Here is a 23,251-nt window from a genome sequence, read left to right on the forward strand (position 1 = left end):
CTCTCTTTTTCTTTTCGATTGTTTTTTTTTCTATATTGTTCTATAATCTGTGATTGTTTGTGAGGGAACCCGTTTTGCAACATTTACAACACACACTTGCAACTCTCCTCCTCTTGTGTTTTCTCTGCCATTTTCGTGTCTTTGAGAGAGTACAATTCTTTTCTTGGTTCGCCATTACATTTCCTATATGCTTCCGCTAATGTGTTACCAAAAAGACCTTAGAGGTAAAATTATTGGGACTACAAGCACTAGGGTAATTAATCACTTTAAGATCAGAGGCTGAAAAACCTCGATTTGATTTGTTCTCCATTCTTAATTTCTTAATTGTTTTTGGTACATCGGATCTAACAAATTCTACTGCAGGGCCTTGACCTATAAGAATAGTAAAAGAGAGTAATTGACTAATCATGCTTGACAAATTGTCACTCTTCAATGCTTTTCTATGACTTTTCATTGTCAAATAGGGTTTTTTTTTAAGGTCTTAGCTTGATGGGTTTCTTCAGAATTTATAATTTCCTTTCTTGTGTTTGGTTGCAGAGAACTTATTTGAAGATCTAATCTCCCTCTCACGTGAAATCTCAACCTTGTAGGAATGGTCTATGTTTGGCCACAACCAAGTCATTTCAAACAATGAAAAAATACATCAAATGTGACAATTTATGGTTTGTGGAAAAAGTTTTTTCTGTTATGAAAGAATTGTGAAAAGTCGAAACCAAAGACATTAAATAAGGCCCAAACAAAACTTTGCAATTAAAAGCATCTCATTTCTCTCAAGGGTTTTAATACAAATACGACAATTTATGGCTTGTGCAGAACACACAACGTCGGATTTAGAAAATGGTTTGAGGGTGAGCTTGGTTAGTGATGATACCAGAAATTTACAAGAGGGGAGGTCAAAGGTTGATGGAGGTTCAGGAGAAGCGTCCATAAATTTTTTTTTTTACAACTATTTATTGATATGGTAACAAAAAGTAATCAAAAAAAATCCACACATTAATATGAGGATGAAGTCTTACCATATAATTTCTAACTCCAAGATACCAAATCTCTAAAACTCCAACTATATATACCGGAAAAAAAACTACTATATAAGTGGGTCTTTACAAAAAAAACACTAATAGGACTAGTATTAAAAATAAGTGGGTTTATTTTGGGATTTGTGTACCCAAGTCCGTGAAGTCACTAAGACTCCAAGTATACATTAAAAAGAAACTACTAAATAAAATATTTATTAAAAAAAACTACTAAGGCTTGTATTAAAAAATAAGTGAGTTTATTTTGGGGTTTGAGTATTTAGCACTATACTTGTGTTTATACCAGAAATAACCTCCACTCATCTACTGACACGTGACAGTATGAGACCCGCATTTGGCAAAGATCAACCATCTCCAGCTGACACATGGTGAGGTCATGGGAATTTTGATTAATATTTGTTCATTTTGCAGGTGAATTTGGTGCTAGCTGGCTTGAAATCCAAGATGCAATTGCTGGAAATCAAGCATGTCCGAAGATTGATGTACAAAATCTATAAACAAGGGATATTTTGTCTAAATTGTTTTAATCTTGATTTAAAATAATTCGTTAAACATAATATGAGTTTCTAGCTGGAAAAGTGCAAAGCAGCTCATAAGGGTCAAAAGTGGTAGCTTGCACATTCTTGAATTTTCTCAAACATATTTCCAATGACTTCACCTCAATTAGAGTGAAAGCCTTGATCGTCCTACACCTTGAAGAGGAAGACACGTTTTCAAGACCTATCATGTAGTAGCATTATCGAAATGGCAACAATTTGTCATTTTCTCTCAATCATGAGCATAAAGCCAACAATTTAGGAAACTGGAGTAAGATAAATGCCTCCCATACTGCTAAGAGGAAGAAGCACGATCCAGAGTGTCCATCATGATGCCCATTACGAGGGGAATGTTGCGGTTATGAAGAGTTCTAACTGAATAATCCTTGCAATAAGCAATAAGACATTTCCCCACTACTCTCCATGTTTGTAAACAGGAGTTGAAGATCACCATGGTTACTATGAAGAGTATAAAAGGAGGAAGAAGAGAAGTTTACAGGGACCCTGTGTCAAACATAGACTTCGCATCTTCAAATCTTTACTGCTTACTTAGGCAATGATTCCTGCCACTTATCTTTTCAATTAGCATAGCTCTGGCCAACTAATTTTAGATTTATCCTTTACTTTTTAAGCCTTCACGGCTATGCTTCTAATCTATCTTGTACAGCACGCACCAATACATTTCAGGACGTATTATCATTCAATGAAATTTTTGATGCATTCCAACAATGTGTTGTTTTTCATTATATTTTAATAGAAGTTCTTTTATTTCGGTAATAGTTTTTTTTTTTTTCTGTTTTTTTAGTTTGGCACAAAACAAATTTTAAGTCATTTTCTCTTAAGCCAACCTCGAGCCAAATAACCTTGTGTTCTCAGTCTGCACACAATCTGTTTAGTGAAAATGTCAGATTTGGTGCAACCCCCTTATTAGAATCTTTGATAGCAAGTCCTGATACACCTGAACACACATCATCCATAATCCAAACACTTTTATCTCCAACAGCCGAAATTTGGATGTCCTGTCCAGCATAGAAGGTAATGAACAACTTAATATTTTTTTTTTGCCAAAAATGCTTCATTGGATCTGCCCCGAAAAGCGCGGACATGCAATTAGTTTATAGTAATGGATGTAGCATATTTATTTGACTTAATTTAGATTTGTGCTTTTTTTTTTGACCTATTTGGATTTGAGTGGTTTCTCCTCTTTTTTCCCCTAAATCTTGATTTTAGTTTAGACTCTAGGTTTTACCGTTTTAGTGCTCATAAATAGAACTCTAGGTTTTCTTTTTATCTAATGGTTTTAAACTCTGGGATCTTACCTTGTACAAAACGCTACCGTATGATATCACTGTCTCTGTGTTTCTAATTCGACGCCTGTTGTCACTCGCCCTCTCTCAAACTTTCCCTCTGTAAAATTCATTCAAGTTGCTCAGTGATTGTGAAACCCTGTGAACACAGTAGCGAACGACGACGAAGATCGGCAATTAAACGGTAGGGTTTCCTCTCGAACGATTTTATAGTTTCTGATTCGGGAGTAATTTTTTCAGTTTTTATTTTAAAAATTATAGCAGTTACTCTTTTTGACAAGTGCGTGTTATCTTCAAATTGTTTGATCGAGACATCAATGCCTTTGGTTTAATTATAGAATGCAATGGCTTACTCTGTTGATATCTTGTTTTTCGTGTTTTTAGACAAAATGCCGGTTTGTTTGTTTAGTTTTAGGTTTAGGGGTGATTTGGTGTTGTATGTTTAAAATTCTTGGTTGCATGCTTGATTTGGTTTGTTTGATTTTCCTCCACTTATTATCCAACATCGGATTGACATAACCCAATCCAGTGACATATGAGCAAAGCTTTTGTACCTCTCACATGACTAATGTGTTTCATGGGCCTAAGAAACAAAGATGACTGTTCAAAAAGAACAAAGCAGGGCAGACCTTTGGCCCAAAGTGGACAATATTGATAATAACATGGTATCGGTGCAATGACTCGGTGCATTTGAACATGACTTTTACCCGTCCACTTGTTGGTCTCATATAATCGAGCCCACAAGTGAGGAGGAGTATCGAGACTTATTATCCCACGTTGAATTGACATTAACCCAACTGAATGACGTATAAGCAAAGGTCTTGTACCTCTCACACACAACAAACGTGTTTTCAGGGCCCAAGTACTACGAGACGGCTCAAGTGAACAAATCTGTGCAAGCCTTTGCCCGGAATGAACAATATTTGTTCATGTATTTGGGCTTGGATTTCTTAACATAACATAATTAGAACATAACTGCTTTAATGGGGAAACCGTTTTTCTACTACTTTTTCAGGTGATGATGTTTCTGACACTAATCAACTGTATAATGGCTTGATAATTATTTTGTGAATATATGTTTTTCCCTGCCTGGCATCTTTTGTACTTTGATGAGAGAGGTATCACTGCTAGTTTTTTCTTCTTTTAATTTGTCAGTATGATTTATAATTATATATACTTAGAAATACATGCATATATTTATTTAGGAATGCATACGTCTTTATTCGATTTGCAATTCCAGTTGTGATTTGCGGTTTGAGTAATGTTTAAACATCATTTATCTATTTTGCTCACCATCTAACACAGAAAAGAAAAAGGAAAATGCGGGGATCACCTGGTGAGGATCAAAAGGGAAAAAAGGTATCCATGGTTGCATTTAGGATTGTAAGCTTGGTATGGTCTAGATGGTCCTGTATGCCTCATGGTAATCACAATCTGTTGGGACTGAGAGATTCAGTCACTCTAGGAATTTTGCCTTTGCCCACTGCAACTAGGAAGGGGTCTTCTGGCGATGACAAATCGCATATGAAGCAACAGAAGAAAAAAGTGGGGAAAATAAGGGCAATTTTCTTATGGGGTTCTTGGTTTTCGCCGAGGTATTAAGTCTGAGACACCCGCTGCATCAAGTCTCACTTTTCCATCTAGCACAACATTCTGACTTATCCTACCGGCTTGAATTTATATATTACTCTTACTAAAACAAAGGAATTAGGCATTAAGGCTTCGCTTGTATACAATACTGGGACGAGAGTACGAAAATTAGAAAAAAAAAAGAGAAAATTATGGGTTCTTGGAATTCACCGGTGTATTAAGTCTGACTGTCTAAGAGTCTTAGATTGTTTTTATTTTCCTTAATCCTTCTTCATTTTCTCTTGTTTTTTCTAATTTTCTTACTCTCGTCTCGGTATTGTATACAACTTATGTATTTGGGATGTATCTCTATTACGGATAAAACCACTATATATCAAAAGAAATGGAAAGGATAAGTGGAAACATTTGTTAGAATACATAAGGGTATTGTAGTCATTGTATATATAATACATTAGTCTGTATTTAGGGAAGTTCAAGTTATTGAATAAAATAAGAAATACATGTTTTACAAGTACAACAACTCTCTGGAAATACTCTCGTAACATGGTATCGGAGCCGGTGATGGTTGCGAGCGTGTGTCGATGCCGGTGATGGTCGCGAGCTTGTCCCAGTGGCTTTTGTTCTTCGTCTTTGTCTTCTTCGGGCCGGTGATGGTTGCTCTCAGATCTCAGATCTTAGCAGCCATTGTTCATTCTTCGGCTGATCTTCGTTCTCGGTTAGTTGTTGCTGTTCTGTCTGGGTCTTGTCTTGAGAGACTGCTTTCAGAGGAGGATTGGAGGTCTGGTTCTTGTCCTACATCTTTCTTTTTTTTTTTCTGATTTTTCTGAGGAGAAATCGAGCCTTTCTCTTGCTTTCTTTTGTGTATCTAGTCTGTGTATCTAGGCTACTCAAGATTAGTGCCTTGTGCGACTGATCTTGTCTGACTAGGGTGTGATTTTGGTGCTTCTGGTTCTGGTTTTTTTTTGGGATTTTGGTGGTTCCCGTGAGTGCATTAGTGAGAGAGTTGCCAAGGTGGTTGATTTCTGTTGATCTGTTGGTCCCTTTGGGCTGATTACAATGGCTGGCCCTAGTGAAACTAAGGCATTCACTGAAATTATCACAACTGGGCATCGGATTACTGATAGGAAACTCAATGGTACAAATTATAGTCAATGGAAACGGATAATTAGACGGTATCTGTCAGGTATTGATATGGAGAAGCACTTGAATGATAGTCCACCAATGGAGCCTACAGAAAGGGCTCAATGGCAGAAAGAGGATGACAAATTGTTTACTATGATTCAGCATACTATGGAGCATACTGTTGATGATATGGTGGGTCATTGTGATACTGTCCGAGAGTTGTGGGAATATTTGGAGTCCTTGTATTCCAGCAAGCAGAACTTATCCCATGTTTATGATCTATTATCTGGTTTGTATCAGGCTGATCAGAAGGGACGCACCTTAGTTGAGTATTATACTGATTTTAAGCGCATGTTTGAAGAGAAGAAGACCTTATATCCCATGCTAGCTGATGTGAAGAAAATGCAGGAACAGGAGGAGGAGATTATGGTTCAATGTTTTCTTGCAGGATTGGAATCTGAGTATGAAGTGGCTCGGTCTCAAATCCTTACAGGCTCTACTCTTCCTTCACTAGCTGAGGTGTTCTCTCGGTTGCGTAAAGTTTGTAAGGATGGTAAGGAATCTTCTGGAGTCATTGCTATTTCTGGTGATACTTCTGCTTTATTGGGTTGGACACCACCAGCTGGTGGTAATAGAGGTGGGCGTAGTGGTGGTCGAGGAGTGTGTGGAGGTGGCCGTGATACTGGGGGGCGTGGAGGTCCTAGGATATGTTATCATTGTGGCGAGCAGGGTCATTTGAAGAAAAATTGTTGGAAGTTGAATGGTAAACCATCTGCACCTCCACGGTTTGCCCATGCTGCTACCCAGGAGGGTTTGTTGCCTACTCCTACTGGAGCTGTGTCTTCTTCCATAGCACCCAGGTATGATAGTCATATTATGATCTCGGCTGATGAGTATGCTCGGTTTGCTCAATTTCAGGCCACCCAGCCTACTGCCACTCTTGTTCAGTCAGGTGATGTAATATTTCTCGCAAGTGCACAAGAGTCTATGAATAGTACAGTGTATGCAAGTACGAGGTCGATCCCACGGAGACTAGTTAATCTAATTAATGTACCTAACGTGATGAATGATTGAGATTTGGGGAAAAAGGAAGAATGATTGATGTAATAAAATAAAATAAAAACAAAGAAATAAAATTCAGATTTTGTATCCAATAAGAGAAGAACACTAGGGTAATGATTTCACCTAGTAATCCTATCACAAGCATCCAATTAACAAATACACAATTATGGTTCTGATTCAAGGGTTGATTCTTTCTTAAATATGTTGGTTCGTTCGTTCGCGGTGCCAACAAATATTATTAACAATAGATTAATCCTGTTCGGTTCGCAGTTTTTAACCCAAGGCTAGCAACTCATTACGATTTAAAGAACTATAACAACCAATCGATCCCCTAAACCTTGTTCATGGCAGTCGACAATTGATTTCCCTAATTTCAGTTCCACTAAGACACGTGAATTCGGTTCATTCCTTAGTCCTAGCTAGATGAATCTAATTGAGCATTCAATTGGTGGCCAATCAACCAAACAAACAATAGATTATAAGCATAGAAATTAAAGACAAGAATCATGAACCAAAATTATGCATTCAATTAATTGAAGTACTTGCAATAATCATACTAGGCTACATCAAGCCCTAGCAAAGAGGTTTAGCTACTCATGTTATAAGAACACAAGGAAACTAAATATGAGAACGTCATGAATCAAGAACAAGAACAAAGAGAAAAGCTAGAGAGAAGAACAAGAACAAAAGCTAGAGAATGTGGCTCTCCAATTCGTGTCATTGTGTTGCACGGGCTTCTCTTTATATAGCAGCTAGGACTTCCTTCAATTGACGCATATTCCAATTCCGACTCTTATTTGACGTTCTCCTTTTTTGACTAGTTTTCTCTCCAATGATTTGTTCTTTTCCAATTCTAGTCAAACTAAACTTCCTTTTCTTACTTGATTTCCCCGTCTCCCTTGTATGTCAAGTAACTTCCTTTGAATTTATAGTTTTGTTTGACTTTTTGGATCCTTTTCATTCCCTTATTGGCTGTCACTTCTCTTCTTTGTTTATTTCCTTCACACAATCAAGAGTTCAATGTCCTCCCATAGATTCGGCTGTCTCCAAGGCAATAGCTAAGCTGCTTTTCTTGTTGGATTTCAATTGATGGGCTAAGTAAGGCTTTGACTTATGGGCTCTAATGATTAAATTAGGCCTTTTACTCCATCTTTTGCATTAAAACCTACAAAACCCAAACCAAAAATAAATTATGCAATATTCATGTTCATTCCCATAAATAAAGACAAAAATAAGTATAAATTGAGGTATAAAAAATATGTAAAATATAGTATGATCATCAGGTAATCCAACTGCCTGCCTTTCTTCGTCCTCCGGTACTTGTGTCATTGACTCTGGAGCCACCGATCATATGACTAGCAATACAGGTATCCTTTCTTCATTCCAGTCCTCTCCCACTCTACCAAATGTCACTCTAGCCGATGGTTCTACTGTTCCTGTACTTGGGAGTGGTACCGCCTCACCTACATCCACTTTATCTCTCTCGTCTGTCTTATGCCTACCTTATTTTCCTTTGAACTTATTATCTGTGAGTAGAATTACTCATGCTTTACGGTGTTCTGTTCATTTCTTTCCTGATCATTGTGTGTTTCAGGATCTGGTGACGAAGAAGATTATTGGTAGAGGTCGTGTGTCTAATGGTCTGTACGTTCTTGCTGCTGACATTTCACCGGTGCCACGGCCAGTTGCTTCTATTGGTGCTACCTCCACCTATCAGTTACATTGTCAGTTTGGTCATCCTTCGTTAAGTGTTTTAAAGCGTCTTTGTCCGTCTTAGGTTCGGTGTCTCAATTAGAGTGTGAGGCGTGTCAGTTTGCTAAACACCATCGAGCATCTTATGTCCCTCGAGTCAATAAACGGGTTGCGTCCCCCTTTGAGTTGATTCATTCAGATATATGGGGTCCTTGTCCAGTCATGTATCAATCTGGATTTCGGTACTTTGTTACTTTTGTTGTTGACTTTACTCGAGTAACTTGGTTATATTTAATGAAAAAACGTTCCGAGTTGTATTCTATATTTTGTGCATTTCATGCTGAAGTCAAAACTCAAAATAATGCTTCTATTCGGATTTTACGTAGTGACAATGCCAAGGAGTATTTTTTTGATTCTCTTTCTTCTTATCTTGTTCAAAATGGTATTGTTCATCAGTCCTCGTGTATTGTCACTCCACAACAAAATGGGGTGGCCGAACGGAAAAATCGTCATTTAATGGAAGTTGCCCGGGTTCTCTTATTCCATATGAAAGTTTCTAAGATTTTTTGGGCGAATGCTGTTCATACTGCCTGTTATCTAATCAATCGTATACCCTCGTCAATTCTGAATGGTGATATACCTTACTCGGTTTTGTTTCCTTCTCAGCCTCTATTTTGTCTTTACCCACATATCTTTGGTTGTGTGTGTTTTGTGCAGGATGTTCGTCCTAAGGTTACTAAACTTGACCCAAGATCTCTGAAATGTATTTTCTTGGGATACTCTCGCCATCAAAAAGGGTATCGTTGCTTTTCTCCTGATCTTGGTCGATACTTAGTTTCAGCTGATGTTACATTCTTTGAGTCTACTCCTTATGTTCGGGATTCATCTATGCTCTCGATTGATCCTGAGGATGATTTCCTTGTCTACCGTGTGTTTGCTCATGATCTTCCTACTGGTTCTTCTCGTCCTCCTATCACTCAAACATATTCCAGACACACCTGGCACCATTCTCCTGCTCCTCCTTCAGTGAATTCTCCAGTAGCACCTACGACAGACCATGACACTCAGATTTTACCTATCTCTTCTTCAACAGATCCGAGTCCTACTGCTTCTGCTGATATTCTTGATTTACCTATTGCTCTTCGTAAAGGTAAACGTTCTTGTACCTATCCTATATCCTCATTTGTGTCTTATAACCATCTTTCTCTTGTCTCTCAGTCTACTATTTCTTCTCTCGATTCTGTTTCTATTCCTAAGTCTGTTTCAGAGGCTCTTTCTCATTCTGGGTGGCGGCAAGCAATGGAGGATGAGATGGTTGCTCTTAAGGAGAATAGTACTTGGGATCTTGTTTTCCTTCCCCAAGGAAAATGTGCTATTGGTTTGAAGGCTCGGTTAGTGGCGAAAAGCTATGCTCAGACTTATGGTGTTGATTATTTAGAGACCTTTTCTCCAGTTGCCAAGATCAGTTCCATTCGCCTCTTGGTTTCTCTTGCTGCTATCTATCATTGGCCTTTACATCAGTTAGATGTTAAGAATGCTTTCTTGCATGGTGATTTGGTTGAAGAGGTTTACATGATGCAACCACCTGGGTTTGTTGCTCAGGGGGAGTCTAGGAAAGTGTGTTCTCTTCGAAAATCATTATATGGGTTGAAACAGTCTCCTCGTGCTTGGTTTGGTAGATTCAGTGAGGTGGTTATTGAGTTTGGAATGTACCGGAGTGCTCTTGATCATTCTGTTTTCTATAGACAATCTGAGTTAGGGTGTATTCTTCTGGTAGTCTATGTTGATGATATTGTGATTACTGGGAGTGACAGTGTGGGCATTACCGCCCTCAAGTCTTTTCTTCACACCAAGTTTCAAACAAAGGATCTTGGGCCTCTCAGGTATTTCTTAGGCATTGAAGTGTCACGGAGCAAGAAAGATATATTTCTTTCTCATAGGAAATATATACTTGATATACTTATTGAGACAGGTTTGACTGATGTTAAACCGTGTGAGGCACCTATGGTGCCTAATGTGAAACTGGCGGCTGAAGATGGGGTTCTCCTTGTTGATCCAGAACAGTATAGGCGTTTAGTTGGGAAACTTAATTATCTCACAGTGACGCGTCCAGATATTGCATTCCCGGTGAGTGTGGTTAATCAGTTCATGTCATCTCCTCGGACATCTCACTGGGATGCGGTTATTCACATCTTGAAGTACCTTAAGGGTGCTCCAGGCCGGGGTATTGTTTATAAGGATCATGGTCACAATAGAGTGGAAGGCACAGGACGTGGTGTTCTTTGTAAAGATCGTAATGACCTTGGGGTGGAAGGTTTTTCTAATGCTGATTGGGCGGGATGTCCTATAGACAAACGGTCTACTACAGGATATTGTGTCTTTGTTGGTGGGAATTTGATATCATGGAAAAGTAAGAAACAAAATGTGGTTGCAAAGTCGAGTGCTGAATCTGAATATAGAGCTATGGCTCAGTCTATTTGTGAACTCATGTGGGTTCGTCACTTACTTGAGGAAATCGGTATGAAGGACTCAACTCCTATGCAATTGTGGTGTGATAATCAAGCAGCAATTCACATTGCTTCTAACTCAGTATTTCATGAGCGCGCAAAACATATTGAGGTTGACTGTCATTAGAGAGAAGCTCCAACAAGGAATGGTTCAACTTAATCATGTTAGAACTGAAGATCAAATAGCTGATGTATTTACTAAAGCTCTCCCAGGGAGTCGAATAACTAGTATATGTAACAAGTTGGGCATGATTGACATCTATGCTCCAACTTGAGGGGTAGTGTTAGAATACATAAGGGTATTGTAGTCATTGTATATATAATACATTAGTCTGTATTTAGGGAAGTTCAAGTTATTGAATAAAATAAGAAATACATGTTTTACAAGTACAACAACTCTCTGGAAATACTCTCGTAACAACATTAAAGAAGGACAACATGGTCCTTACTGTTGACTGCATACTGCTGAGGAGGTGTGAGCCAGGAGGCAGCTATGTCCATCCAAATTCTAGTTTGCCGAGAGGACTTGTAGTAATCACAGTCCTTTATTTGTGTATACCTAGAGTGGAGTGTTTTTTTGTCCTTAAGCAACATATTCAAGCGTGAGGGTAACAATGAGCTATTGACGATGACCTTTTTGATGAGCTAGAATGAGGCTGCACAATGATCAATAAGCGGCATTATGAGTTATCAAGCAGGCCCAGCCACAGTTAATTATGAGCTTTTGGGTGTAGATAAAGGTGGGAAGGGGTTGTACCAATATCTTGTTGGAGTATTGGTTGTAGAAAAGAAAGGATCACTGGCTGATTGCGGTCTAGTTTATAAGACATGAAAGTTGCTTTCATAATTAAATTGTTCTTTGAGGTATTCAAATGTGGAAGCTTTATTTAAATGCATGATCCTCACTTCCCCGAGAAAATGTTTTGCCATCAATTTTTCTTGCTCACGCTTGCTCTATGTTTTTTTTTTTTTTTTGGTTTATTTCGAAGGAAGTGGAAATGCAGTTAAGCTAGATGCCTGATTGTGTGGACTATGTTGGCGGTTTTTATTGACTCCACTCAGTGTTCTCGCCCCTTTATTAGAAAAAGGCAGGACTAAAATTCTTGCATCTGATGGTCTGTTACTCTGTTTAAGCATGGTTCCTTCTCTGGTTGTAATGCTGTGTTATGGCACATCATGTCCTGAATATGCAGGTTGGGTAACGATTTAGGATTCTTTAATTGGAGAAAGTTGGAGTCATCATTCAGCTTTTGAGTGGCCAATGGAACTTATAGATATTAGTTCATCTGATAGCGAATTGGAGATAGAAGATGTTAGAGTAAGGGATTCATCACCTATAAGGGAATCAGCAAATAGGGTTCTTCCGGCATGGGCAAGTACACATGACACAAATTCAAGGAGTACAGGTCAGCCCGAGCTTTTGAAATGAGGACTTCCCAGGCTTTAGTAATTGAAGTTATTTTTTCTTATTATCAGCGATAGAGTTATCTACTAAACCTGCAGGTTCTGTTGCTCATAAGAATCCTTTTACAACGGCATATGCATCTAATGGAGGCTCATCAAATTTAAAAGACCACTCACTGAAGAAACACCAAGCACTTCCTGGTTCCAGCAGTGACATTAGAGCCTCAAATCAGCTTTCCCAAGCAGAAGATTCTAGATATTTAACTGGGAATGGGAGTCTGGATCAGCTTCGCACTGTTAATTCTCGAATCGCTAATGTGCCTGGAACAAATTATGAGAAACTTTCATCTGAACAGGCTTTTAAGAGGACACTTCCATCATCTCTTTCATCTGCACCAAGCAATAAATCAAATAGTTCCGTGGATAATATGAGCAGTAGCCAGATAGGCGACACTCAAAGAAACTCTTATAATCCAGCAGGGCCAAGTTCAATGTCAAGCAAGGGCTATGCAAGAGATCTTTATAACAGAGACAACTCTGATGAGATCGCGATGTTTGATAGCAGTGGAAGTAGAATCCTACCTCCTTCTTTGACACTTGGAAAATCTTCTTCCCCTGCACAATTTGCTGGGTCAAGTGATCCTGCATATAAGTCAATGGCTGGTGAAGAAAGGAATGCTGAAAGTGACGAGAGATTAATTTATCAAGCTGCACTAGAGGTATTTCTTGGAGTGTCTGTTATTGCTCTATTTTATGTCAATAGTAATTGTATTAGGACATAAAAACTTGGTCATTAGTTCTTATAATACTAATGAAAGTTTTAGCACAGTTCAGTCAATAATACTTTGACCATGTTTCATGTGTTCCTTCTCTTTCCTTTTTAATTTTTACACACGTCATTACTGTAGATTTTTCTTTCAATCAGTTTAAGTAAGATTGGTTGTTCACTTCAGCCTAATTTCTGGTGAAGTAATGTATTATTTGAACAGCTTAGAATTTTAATTTGATGGACTTTGTTTCTTGCAGGATCTCAACCAACCAAAAATTGAAGCTGATCTACCTGATGGTCTTTTGTCTGTTTCCCTTTTAAGACATCAGGTATTATTTTATGTTTATTTTAGTTGGTGTGTTTGTGTGATAACTTGCTGTAGTTGTCATTTTTTATTTCACAGAAAATTGCTTTGGCATGGATGCTACAGAAGGAAATTAGAAGTTTACATTGTTTGGGTGGAATTTTAGCCGATGATCAGGTACCCATTTTCAAGCCTTAGTAGATCCTTTGATTTCACTTCATGATGCCGGTTGTGGGATTACAATGTCAATTTTCTTACTGGACCCATTTTGCTGTTATTGTGCAGGGCCTCGGTAAGACCATTTCAGTGATTGCCCTTATTCAGATGCAGAGGTCTTTGCAATCAAAATCAAAATCGGAAGATTTGTGCGATCACAAGACTGAAGCACTGAATTTGGATGATGATGACGATGAAAATGGCAGGGGTGGTCCAGATAAAGTCAATCAAGATGGAGTGTCTGATGATGTTAAATCAATTCCAGAAGTGAGTACTTCCATGAGGGCATTCAGTAGAAAGAGGCCAGCAGCTGGTACTTTGGTTGTGTGTCCCGCGAGTGTGGTTAGACAGTGGGCCAGAGAGTTGGCTGAAAAAGTTGTGGATGAAGCTAAGCTTTCCGTCCTTGTATATCATGGTGGTAGTAGGACAAAGGATCCTGTTGAATTGGCAAAATATGATGTGGTTCTAACCACCTATTCTATCGTTGCAAATGAAGTCCCTAAATAACCTCTTGTGGATGAAGATGAGGCTGATGAAAAGAATGGGGAAAAGTATGGATTATCTTCTGTGTTTTCAAATAATAAAAAAAGGAAGAAAACATCTAATGTTAGCAAAAGGGGGAAGAAAGGTAGAGAAGCAGTTGATGGTTCCTCTCTTGAGTATGATTATGGCGCACTTGCCAAAGTGGGTCTAGGGTTGTACTTGATGAAGCTCAAACCATAAAGAACCACCGAACTCAAGTTGCTAGAGCCTGCTGCAGCCTTCGAGCCAAGAGAAGGTGGTGCTTATCTGGGACACCCATACAAAATACAATTGATGATTTGTATAGCTACTTCAGGTTTCTGAGATATGATCCATATGCTGTATATAAGTCTTTTTACCATACAATAAAGATTCCAATATCTAGACATTCACTGACTGGTTACAAGAAGCTTCAAGCAGTTCTGAGAGCGATAATGCTGCTTCGTACTAAAGGTGATTGCTTTCTCTCAATTCGTGTTGGCTGGGGGAAGGGGGTTTACTTAATCTTTTAATTATTTCACCTTTTTTTATTTATTTATTCTCCTTTTTGAATTATGAGACCAGGTAGAAAACTTCTGGCACAGGTTTAAGCAAATTTCAGTTTGTGCTTTCATTTTGGTTCGCTCCCTTGCAAAACCCTCTCTCTCTCTCTCTCTTTCTCTCTCATCATGCCAGTCTTTGTACAGTGATATAGTTCTCATCATGCCAGTCTTTGTACAGTGATATAGTTGAGAGGTGCCATATAAAACCTGAGTTAATGGGAAAAAAATTATAATTCCAGTGATGCTTTCAGGATATAATGTGAACCTGTTTATGGTGTTAATATTTGTGTTTGACATCCTCTGGCATTGTATTATCCAATAATTCAATGCAGCGTATTTGTTAAAATTTCCCAATCATGATTAATTGCATTGCACCTGTGAGTGTTGTGGGGAATCACTAAGGCATCTTGTGTTGTAGTGTCTGCTAGTTCAGTCATTATTTTATTTTTTTCTCCATCTTGTCCGTATATATTGTTATGGTTGATGTTAATTCTGCGCTATTTCTAGTATTGAAGTGGTAGTTGTAGATAGAAGGTTATAATTTGGCTTGCAGAAATTTCCTTTGTGGTTAGATTCATGCATTTGGATGGAGATATTATCTATTGCAAGCCTAATAGTCATTGTTGTGTTAGAAATACCATGGAAGATCCTAAGTGGTAACATATTAAAATTTGAAAATAAGTCAAACCCTTTGTATTTTTAGTAAGCTTTCATTTTTTAAGCTTTCCTCCCAAGCATCAGGATTTGGAGTCATGATTGCTTAATCTCTTGCTGCATCTTTAATAAATTCATTTTAGTCCTTTTGGCTATCATGGAGAAAAAGCAGTCAGGCCTTCTTCGGCTGAGGAAAAAGAGTTCAGGAGCCAATCTACAATGAAAATTTTCGAAGGTCACGACCTTTTCTTTTCCTTGGAAAAAAGAAGCATCTATGACCAGAATTTCTCCCCTTCTATGAAGATTGTCAATAGTTAAGGTCCTTTACCATGAAGATTTCCCAATTGAGAAGGCTACTTTAGTTGTGAGTTGAGCTTTTAAGATAATTATTCCTCTTAAACTGTCCTTGTTCGAAAGAGCCCTGTACGAATTTCTATTCACCGGAAAGTTCACAAAGGAGAAGACTGAGTAATTCCGTTCATCGAGCACAGTTAGCTACCTTTTATCCTCTGTAGCCGATCTGGGAAATCCTATAGTATTTTAGCCGAGTTATTATTGGCCAGTATAATTTCTATCAAATATTGTTCTGGCCTATCTACTATAAATACTCAGGAGTTGTATTATTTTCGTCTACTTATTTTGAACTTGCACTTCGTGTTATAAGTTACCTTCTTGTGTAGCTAAGCTTCTGGTGTTTTATAGAATTGGTCTTGGTATGAACTGAGAAATAGTTGAGTATTGAGTTTTCCCTATCTTTCTTTGACCTCCCTTTTCTTTGTCCTTCCTTTTCCTTTCTCAAGTTGATTATTGAGTTTTCCCTCTCTTCACCTTCTTTTTTTCTCTATCATTTTCTGCTGATCTCTTTCGCTTTTTCTTAACTCTCTAGTCTCCCAATTTCTTTAAAATCCCTAATTAATCCCATATCCTCTCCCATATTTCCTAGCCCGCTCTTTAGCAGCATTTTCTCCTCTAGTATGAATTGGATCTATACCTGCCTGTTTATTGATGGGAATATTTAGAGATTTTAAGTTGATCTTAATAGATTGGATGTCCATCATGATTTAGTACTAGCAGTTGCAATTGTAGGTTTAGTGAGAAGCTGAGAATTATAAGAAAGCTGTGGATTTTTTAAAATTTCGGTTGAGGTATTTTGGTTTTGGGCTCCGTGTTTCAGGTTTTTGTTTTCGCTTTTTATTAGGCTTTGGCATTGTAGGGGGGTGCAACCTAGGTCACATGTTCAATTCCTGGAAACAACCTCTTCACATATTGTGTGGGGCTTTGCATACATCCGTCTATTACCAACCCCCCACCCACTGCAGGAGCCTTATGCACGAGGATTATTTGACTTTTACCTATTAGGCTTTAGCATTGAAGGGAGTAGTATTAACATGCAGTTGGAAATAATCGAGAATGAGTTGTCTCTTTTATTCCCGTCCCCTTCTCCCTTCTTTTTTCTTTTGTCCTCCTTCTGTATCTCTCTTTACCCAGTCCCCTCTCTCTCCCTGGTATCCGTTTCTTCCACTCTCTTTTCTTCTTCTAGTCATCTCTTCTTTCTGCTATGCAATTTTTTTTCCTTCTATATTCCCTTCTTTTATGTTTGTATTGGTATTGCCACAGCACATCACTTGGTTCAGTATTCAATTTGGCTGTTCACTTACTTCCCTGTTTCTTTTATGCTTTGACCTTTTATGAATGGGCATGCAAAATTTAATCTTAACTGTTTAATGCTGATCAGCATTAGTTTTATGGCTTAGGAACACTGATTAATGGGGAGCCTATAATCCAGTTGCCACCTAAATCAGTTTGCCTGAGCAAGGTGGACTTTTCAAAAGAGGAGCGGACTTTTTATACTCAGCTAGAAGCAGATTCACGTTCTCAATTCAAGGTGCATTTCATTCAACAGATTATTTGTTTCAAATTGAGTCATTGATTTTTTTTCTTTTTGGTGTTTTGCATTCTTTTTTGTGAGTGCAAATGATATTGTGAAGGTTTGCTGATTTGTTATGCTTCTCTAAAGCTCAAGTTTTTTTTTTTTACCTCGTAGGCTTATGCTGCTGCTGGCACAGTGAACCAGAATTTTGCAAATATCCTTTTAATGCTCTTGCGCCTTCGTCAAGCTTGTGATCACCCGCTTCTTGTAAAAGGATACAATTCTGACTCCGATAGACAAGTTTCTACTGAAATGGCGAAGCAACTGCCTCGAGATATGCTGACTGATCTATTGAATCTATTGGAAACTTCCTTGGCCCTATGTCGTGTATGCAATGTGAGTTTGTTTACAGCATCTTATTTTATCCCCTCATGTGTTACATAAACAAACTGCACAACTTGACTCTCTTCCCCTTTTAGGGTCCTTAATTTCTTCTCCAAGCTATCCAAAATATAAACAAATAAATAGAGGAGTGGCTATTCTTCAGCCGTGAAATCACCAAAATTTATTAGCAGACACCCATTTATGATTAATTGTAATGTGTCTAATTTATTCCTTTTTTCATAAAAAAAAACACCTATTTGTAAGAGCAACTCTTTTTAACTGATTGTCTCTCGTCTTTCCATGAGAAGAGACTGGCCCTAGTTGCATCCTTTGCTTTGAATTGGGTTTCCAGGTTATTTTTTGGTTTCAAAACTCTTGGTTTGTCTTGATAAGACAACAGTTTCTTACTGTAGTTATGCCTTCTTTCCACTTCAATCCATATTTCAGATTTACATTTGTCCTTTTTTTTGTAAACATTTTCAAAAAATTAGTAATTAAATAAAAAATCTTTCTCATTACCCAGTAAAATTGGCATTTAATATAATCATACTGTTTGTTACTTAAAGATAATCTCACAATAATTTTTCTTTGTCCATAGTCAAAAGAAAGTAATTGACCATCTATCCATTTTATCCAAAACTTAAGTTTCTATACTTGCCCTCTAAAGCTCTTCATTTCCTTTCTCAAATTGCTCAAACTAAGTGAAGGAATAGAGGCTGCTATTCTTCTCCCTTGTGGCTCAAACAATGTAAGTCCAAGCTCTAAGCTCACCTTCCCTTGAAAGTCCCATAATTTGTAATGCCATATTCCTACGTTTGGATACACATTTACAATGAATGATGATGTCTCCAGATTATTCCACTAATTTGTGTAAAAAGCCACTATTAACAAGAAGTTATTCTTTATGGACACCCATGCTACTTGATCTAGTGCAGAATCAGACTTTCGAGTTATGGCTCTTACTACATGTGAGTTGTATTGGATGAAACAACCCCTTGGTGAGCAGTGAGCTTGGGTTTGATGTATCACTAGCTATGAAATTGCAAATTTACAATGTGACAATCAAGCAGCTGTATATATTGAATCTAATCCAGTATTGTATAAACAAACCAAACATATTGAAGTTGATTGCCATTTTGTTTATGAAAAACGGCATAAGAAGGTCATGTTTACGGTTTATGTCAAAACAATTTATTAGCTTGCTAATTTGTTCACTAAATTACTTGGCGTTGTGTTCCTAACAAGCTGGGCATGTATGATATTTATACTCCTGCTTGGAGAGTAACAGTGGTACTTTGGAGTTTGGACATTTGGTTTACTGTATTTCTAAATAATAACAAACTTAAGAGAGAGAAAAAAAAAAAAACAAACTTGTCTCACGACTTACGGCAGCTTCTTCTCTTTCCTCTGTTCCTTCGTATTCTTATCTTTTTTTGTTTGAACTCTTTTCTGATATTGCAATCTACACAAAGATATTAATCCCAGTTGGGTCCCTTCATTTTCCAATGGGTCCATGGAATTTGTTTATTTCAAGCTGTGGTCCGTCTTGATGGTACCGAGTAATAGCTCCTTACTTTGAAGGTACCTCTCCTCCACTTGGAGTGTAACAGTGGTGATCTTGGTGCATTATAAAATTTGCATTCCACATAATCACACCATTGTGACTATAATTGTACCTCCTTGTGTAAATGATATACCGTATTGGTATGACCAAAGAAAGAACAGAAAAGGTAGGACAGAGGGATGAGAAAAAAAACTTGAATAGGGAACTATCCATTATAATTGATTCAGGCCTCTAAATAAACCCTGATATCAAAGCATAGGTGACTTTACCTTATTTTTTTAGTATGAGTGAACTGTTTGTGATCAGAGTGTTAAAGTATCCCTGTTCTCGTTTTTTATTTTCTAATTATTATTTTGTTTGTTTTAACTGAAGTGTAAACATATTAATTGCATATCATACAATATTTTCTCTAGATCTCCTTAGTTGTTCCAAATGGATCGTGCCTTGTTTGGACCAGAATTTTCTCTAATGCTTCAACTCTTGCTTTGTGACACTCTCATCCTTACCTCATGTATTGGGTATGACTGTGTTTAGATCTCCAGTCTTTGCTACTTGGTTTTGTCACTTGATTAGGAATTTAAGCTAAATAATGTGGGGATGTCATGGTATCGCTTTGTGTATATCATTGGTTCTTTATTATTGAGATTGTTCGAGTGTTATGAGTAGTGTGCTATCTATTGAGAGTTCAATTTAATATTTCTTCATTTGATTGCTTTGCAGGATCCACCCGAGGACCCAGTTGTGACAATCTGTGGTCATGTTTTCTGCTATCAGTGTGTATCTGAATATCTTACTGGCGACGACAATCAGTGCCCTGCCCATGGATGTAAAGAACAACTTGGGGCTGATGTTGTTTTTTCGAAAGCTACTCTCATAAATTGTATTTCTATTGATGATGATAGTTACATGGATTCTCAATTAGCTGCGAAATCGATTGTTCTGCAGAATGAGTACAGCTCTTCAAAAATTAGGGCTGTTATTGAGATTTTGCTGTCACAACGTAAAATAAAGAGCCCAGGACTGCATGGTTCTGCAGAATGCGCTGGATCTAATGCAACAATACACACAACCGATTATTCTGATGTACCATCTGAAGGACCGATAAAGGCGATTGTGTTTTCACAGTGGACTGGCATGTTGAACTTAGTCGAGATGTCTTTGAAACAGTTTGACATACAATATCGGAGGCTTGATGGCACCATGAGTCTATCTGCAAGAGACAGGGCTGTCAGTGGTTTCAACAATGACCCCGAGGTTTGGGCCCTAGCTTCTTGAACTCGCGTAGCCATTATGGTCATTTTGGTTATTAGTGAGAAGCCTTTCTATAATATTATGTTGTTTAAGGGGTGAGGATAAAGTTGTACTGTCAGCTTGATATATTATTTTGATTTCAAAATTTGTGATATCATGATTGATAAATACTACGTTTTATTTGCCGCTGGTTTATTCTGGGCTGTAAAATTAATGTTTTGATTGATTGACATCTGTGGCAGGTAACTGTAATGTTGATGTCATTAAAGGCAGGAAACCTTGGTTTGAATATGGTTGCTGCATGTCATGTTATCCTCTTAGATCTTTGGTGGAATCCAACCACTGAAGATCAGGCTATTGATCGAGCACATAGAATCGGACAGACTCGTCCTGTTACTGTAACTAGAATCACCATAAAAGATACGGTGGAAGATAGAATGTTGGCTCTTCAGGTTTCATTCTTTACTTCTTTATCAGTTATTTCTGCTGCCACTGTTATTTGCCAACCTTGTTTGCATTTTGGAAGTTTGACTTGGTTTATGGATCACCTAGACACAGAAAAAGCTAGCACAGGATTTAGAAATGCCCATATTCATTACGAAAAAAAAAAACTTAATCTTCAAACACATCTTAAAATATTGGTGGAATCTCGTATTCTTGTCCCAAGAGTGGAAAATTGTTTCCTTCATATGTGCTGACGCGGGTTGATGAGGACCAAAGATGGCCAGGCCTGTTTCTTTTAGTCTTTTGGGTATGTGAACATTGTGTAGCTGAATTGTGAGATGAAATTAGTCACAACAAGGAGTGAGTCATAGACTCATACTCATAGGTGTCAAATAAGGTGCTAAGGCTCTGCCTCTGTGTGTTTGGATTGTGAGAAAGTATGCAGTTTTGCCATCCCAGAGTTAGTGAGTGAGATGTTTTTGCCTTGGAGTTGGAAGTTAAATGCTATTATGACATAGAAACCTCATCCCTTCAAGAATGTTTTAATAAATTTTTGGGTTATGTGGATTGGCCTAACATTGTTTTTTACATTTCTTCTCTCTCTACAAACCCCCCCCCCCCCCCCCCCCCCCCCAAAAAAAAAAAGAAAAGAAAGGGAAACACGTGCAGGCACTCATGCACACACATTATAAGATTGAAGGCATGAGGTGAGGTGAATTACGCTTAGTGGGTGAAGAATCATTCATAGCATAAGTCATTGATTTTTTCAGGGGGAAACACATACAGGCACTCACGCACACACATTATAAGATTGAAAGCATTAGGTCAGGTGAATTACGGTTAGTGGGTTGAAGTATTATCTATAGAATAGGTCATTGATGTTTTCATCTATAGAAGTTTCATGTCCTTGATTTTAATTGAAAAGTAGAAGGAAAAAAAAGTAAACAACTCCCATGGCATCAAGGCTCCCGCAATGAGCGGGATCGGAGGCATGTAGGATGTACGCAGTCTTTTGACCCACATAATATGTGGAGAGACTGTTTTTAGGAATTGAACCTGTGACCTCTAGATTGTACTACTACAACTTTATTACTGGGCCACATGTCCGTTTGTCTTGATTTTAATTGAAAAAGTTTTCTAACTAGTAAAGGGGTATGTGAAAAGGGTTTCACAGCCGTTTGTTACACCAAAGACATATGAGCTAAAGAAGAAAAGCAGCAAGCACATGGCAAAAGAAAGACAAAAGAATAAGATAATATTGAGAAGTCAATTACATTCTCAGCATATTTTGTTGTCTTTGCTAAGCGAGGGAAAAATGTTTCTATGAACATTCCTTTTAACTTGGACATTTTTTTGGAAATTGTGCACTTTTGCAGAGATTAGATTTGTAGCTCGTTATGCTTTTGTATGCGCTATTACTTTTACAGTCTGCGTAGCTGAACTTAGAACATGTATTCAGGCGTGGATTTATCAATTAGTGTCTGATGCATTGTGATTGACCACGTTTTGCAGGAGGAGAAGAGAAAAATGGTTGCATCTGCTTTTGGTGAGGATCATAGTGGTGGTTCAGCAACCCGCTTGACAGTGGAAGATCTTAAATATTTATTCATGGTCTAGCACCTAGACGAACAGTTGCTTGGTACTTGCATGTTTCTTACTAGAAATTTTGTCTTGGAGAAGGAAGTAGAAGAAAATCAAAGAGAATTTTGCTGACAAAACTCAACCTAAGGTTGGGCTGCACTTGAGCATCCGTCCTGTCGCATAACTTGGATATGATGGTTTCTCTACATAAGGATGGTGAGATTTTGTAAGTTTTGGAGGTCTACAGCGGCTTTTTTGTTTTCATCAAGTGCAAAGAGTGCAAACAAAGTCCACCTGTAAATATCAAGTGCATTTTAGTTCTTTTAGGCGTATATGGTACCCGGGCGTGGGGTTACCAACATCACTCTTAGTCCAAGTGTTATATTTGGGTATTTACTAAAATTCCCTTTTGGAGGAGGATGGATTGTTAGTGTGGACAATGTGGTAGGCATTCAATTCATCAGCCATAGCTGGCCTGCCAAACCACATGAGAAAAACAAGTTGGCTCACAACTTTACCTTTAGGCTTTAGCTAATCTGGTGGGCGTGTATATGGTGCAACTTAAAGGTTATAGGTTCAATTTTGAGTTTGGCACTCAAAAGACACAGAAAACTTCTAATTTCCATAGGCTAATTACGCCTTTGGGATGAATTATACTTCACCAAAATAGTTGTGTTTTTTTTTTTTTTGAAACAATTAGAGTTAGGTTTCATTTGGTAGTTATGATTGATTGATTGATTCATTGGCACATGCAACAATAGCTTAATTAGTTTTGAATGCGCAAGTGATGTGTATAGATGAGTTGTTTATATCCTAATATTGGGAAAATAATTATCGTGCTATGTTTCTCTATTGATTAGAAGCAATATATACAAGACAAGTTTAAGTAGAGAAAA

At 37.9% G+C, this 23,251-nt stretch overlaps 1 pseudogene; it reads left to right on the forward strand.

The window, feature by feature from the left end:
* The first annotated feature begins 4,982 nt into the window (after positions 1-4,982).
* LOC119998758 lies at positions 4,983-23,034 on the forward strand (annotated as a pseudogene).
* The last annotated feature ends 217 nt before the right edge of the window (positions 23,035-23,251 follow it).

Source organism: Tripterygium wilfordii, chromosome 5, assembly GCF_013401445.1.
Source record: "Tripterygium wilfordii isolate XIE 37 chromosome 5, ASM1340144v1, whole genome shotgun sequence".
Classification (NCBI taxonomy): Eukaryota; Viridiplantae; Streptophyta; class Magnoliopsida; order Celastrales; family Celastraceae; genus Tripterygium; species Tripterygium wilfordii.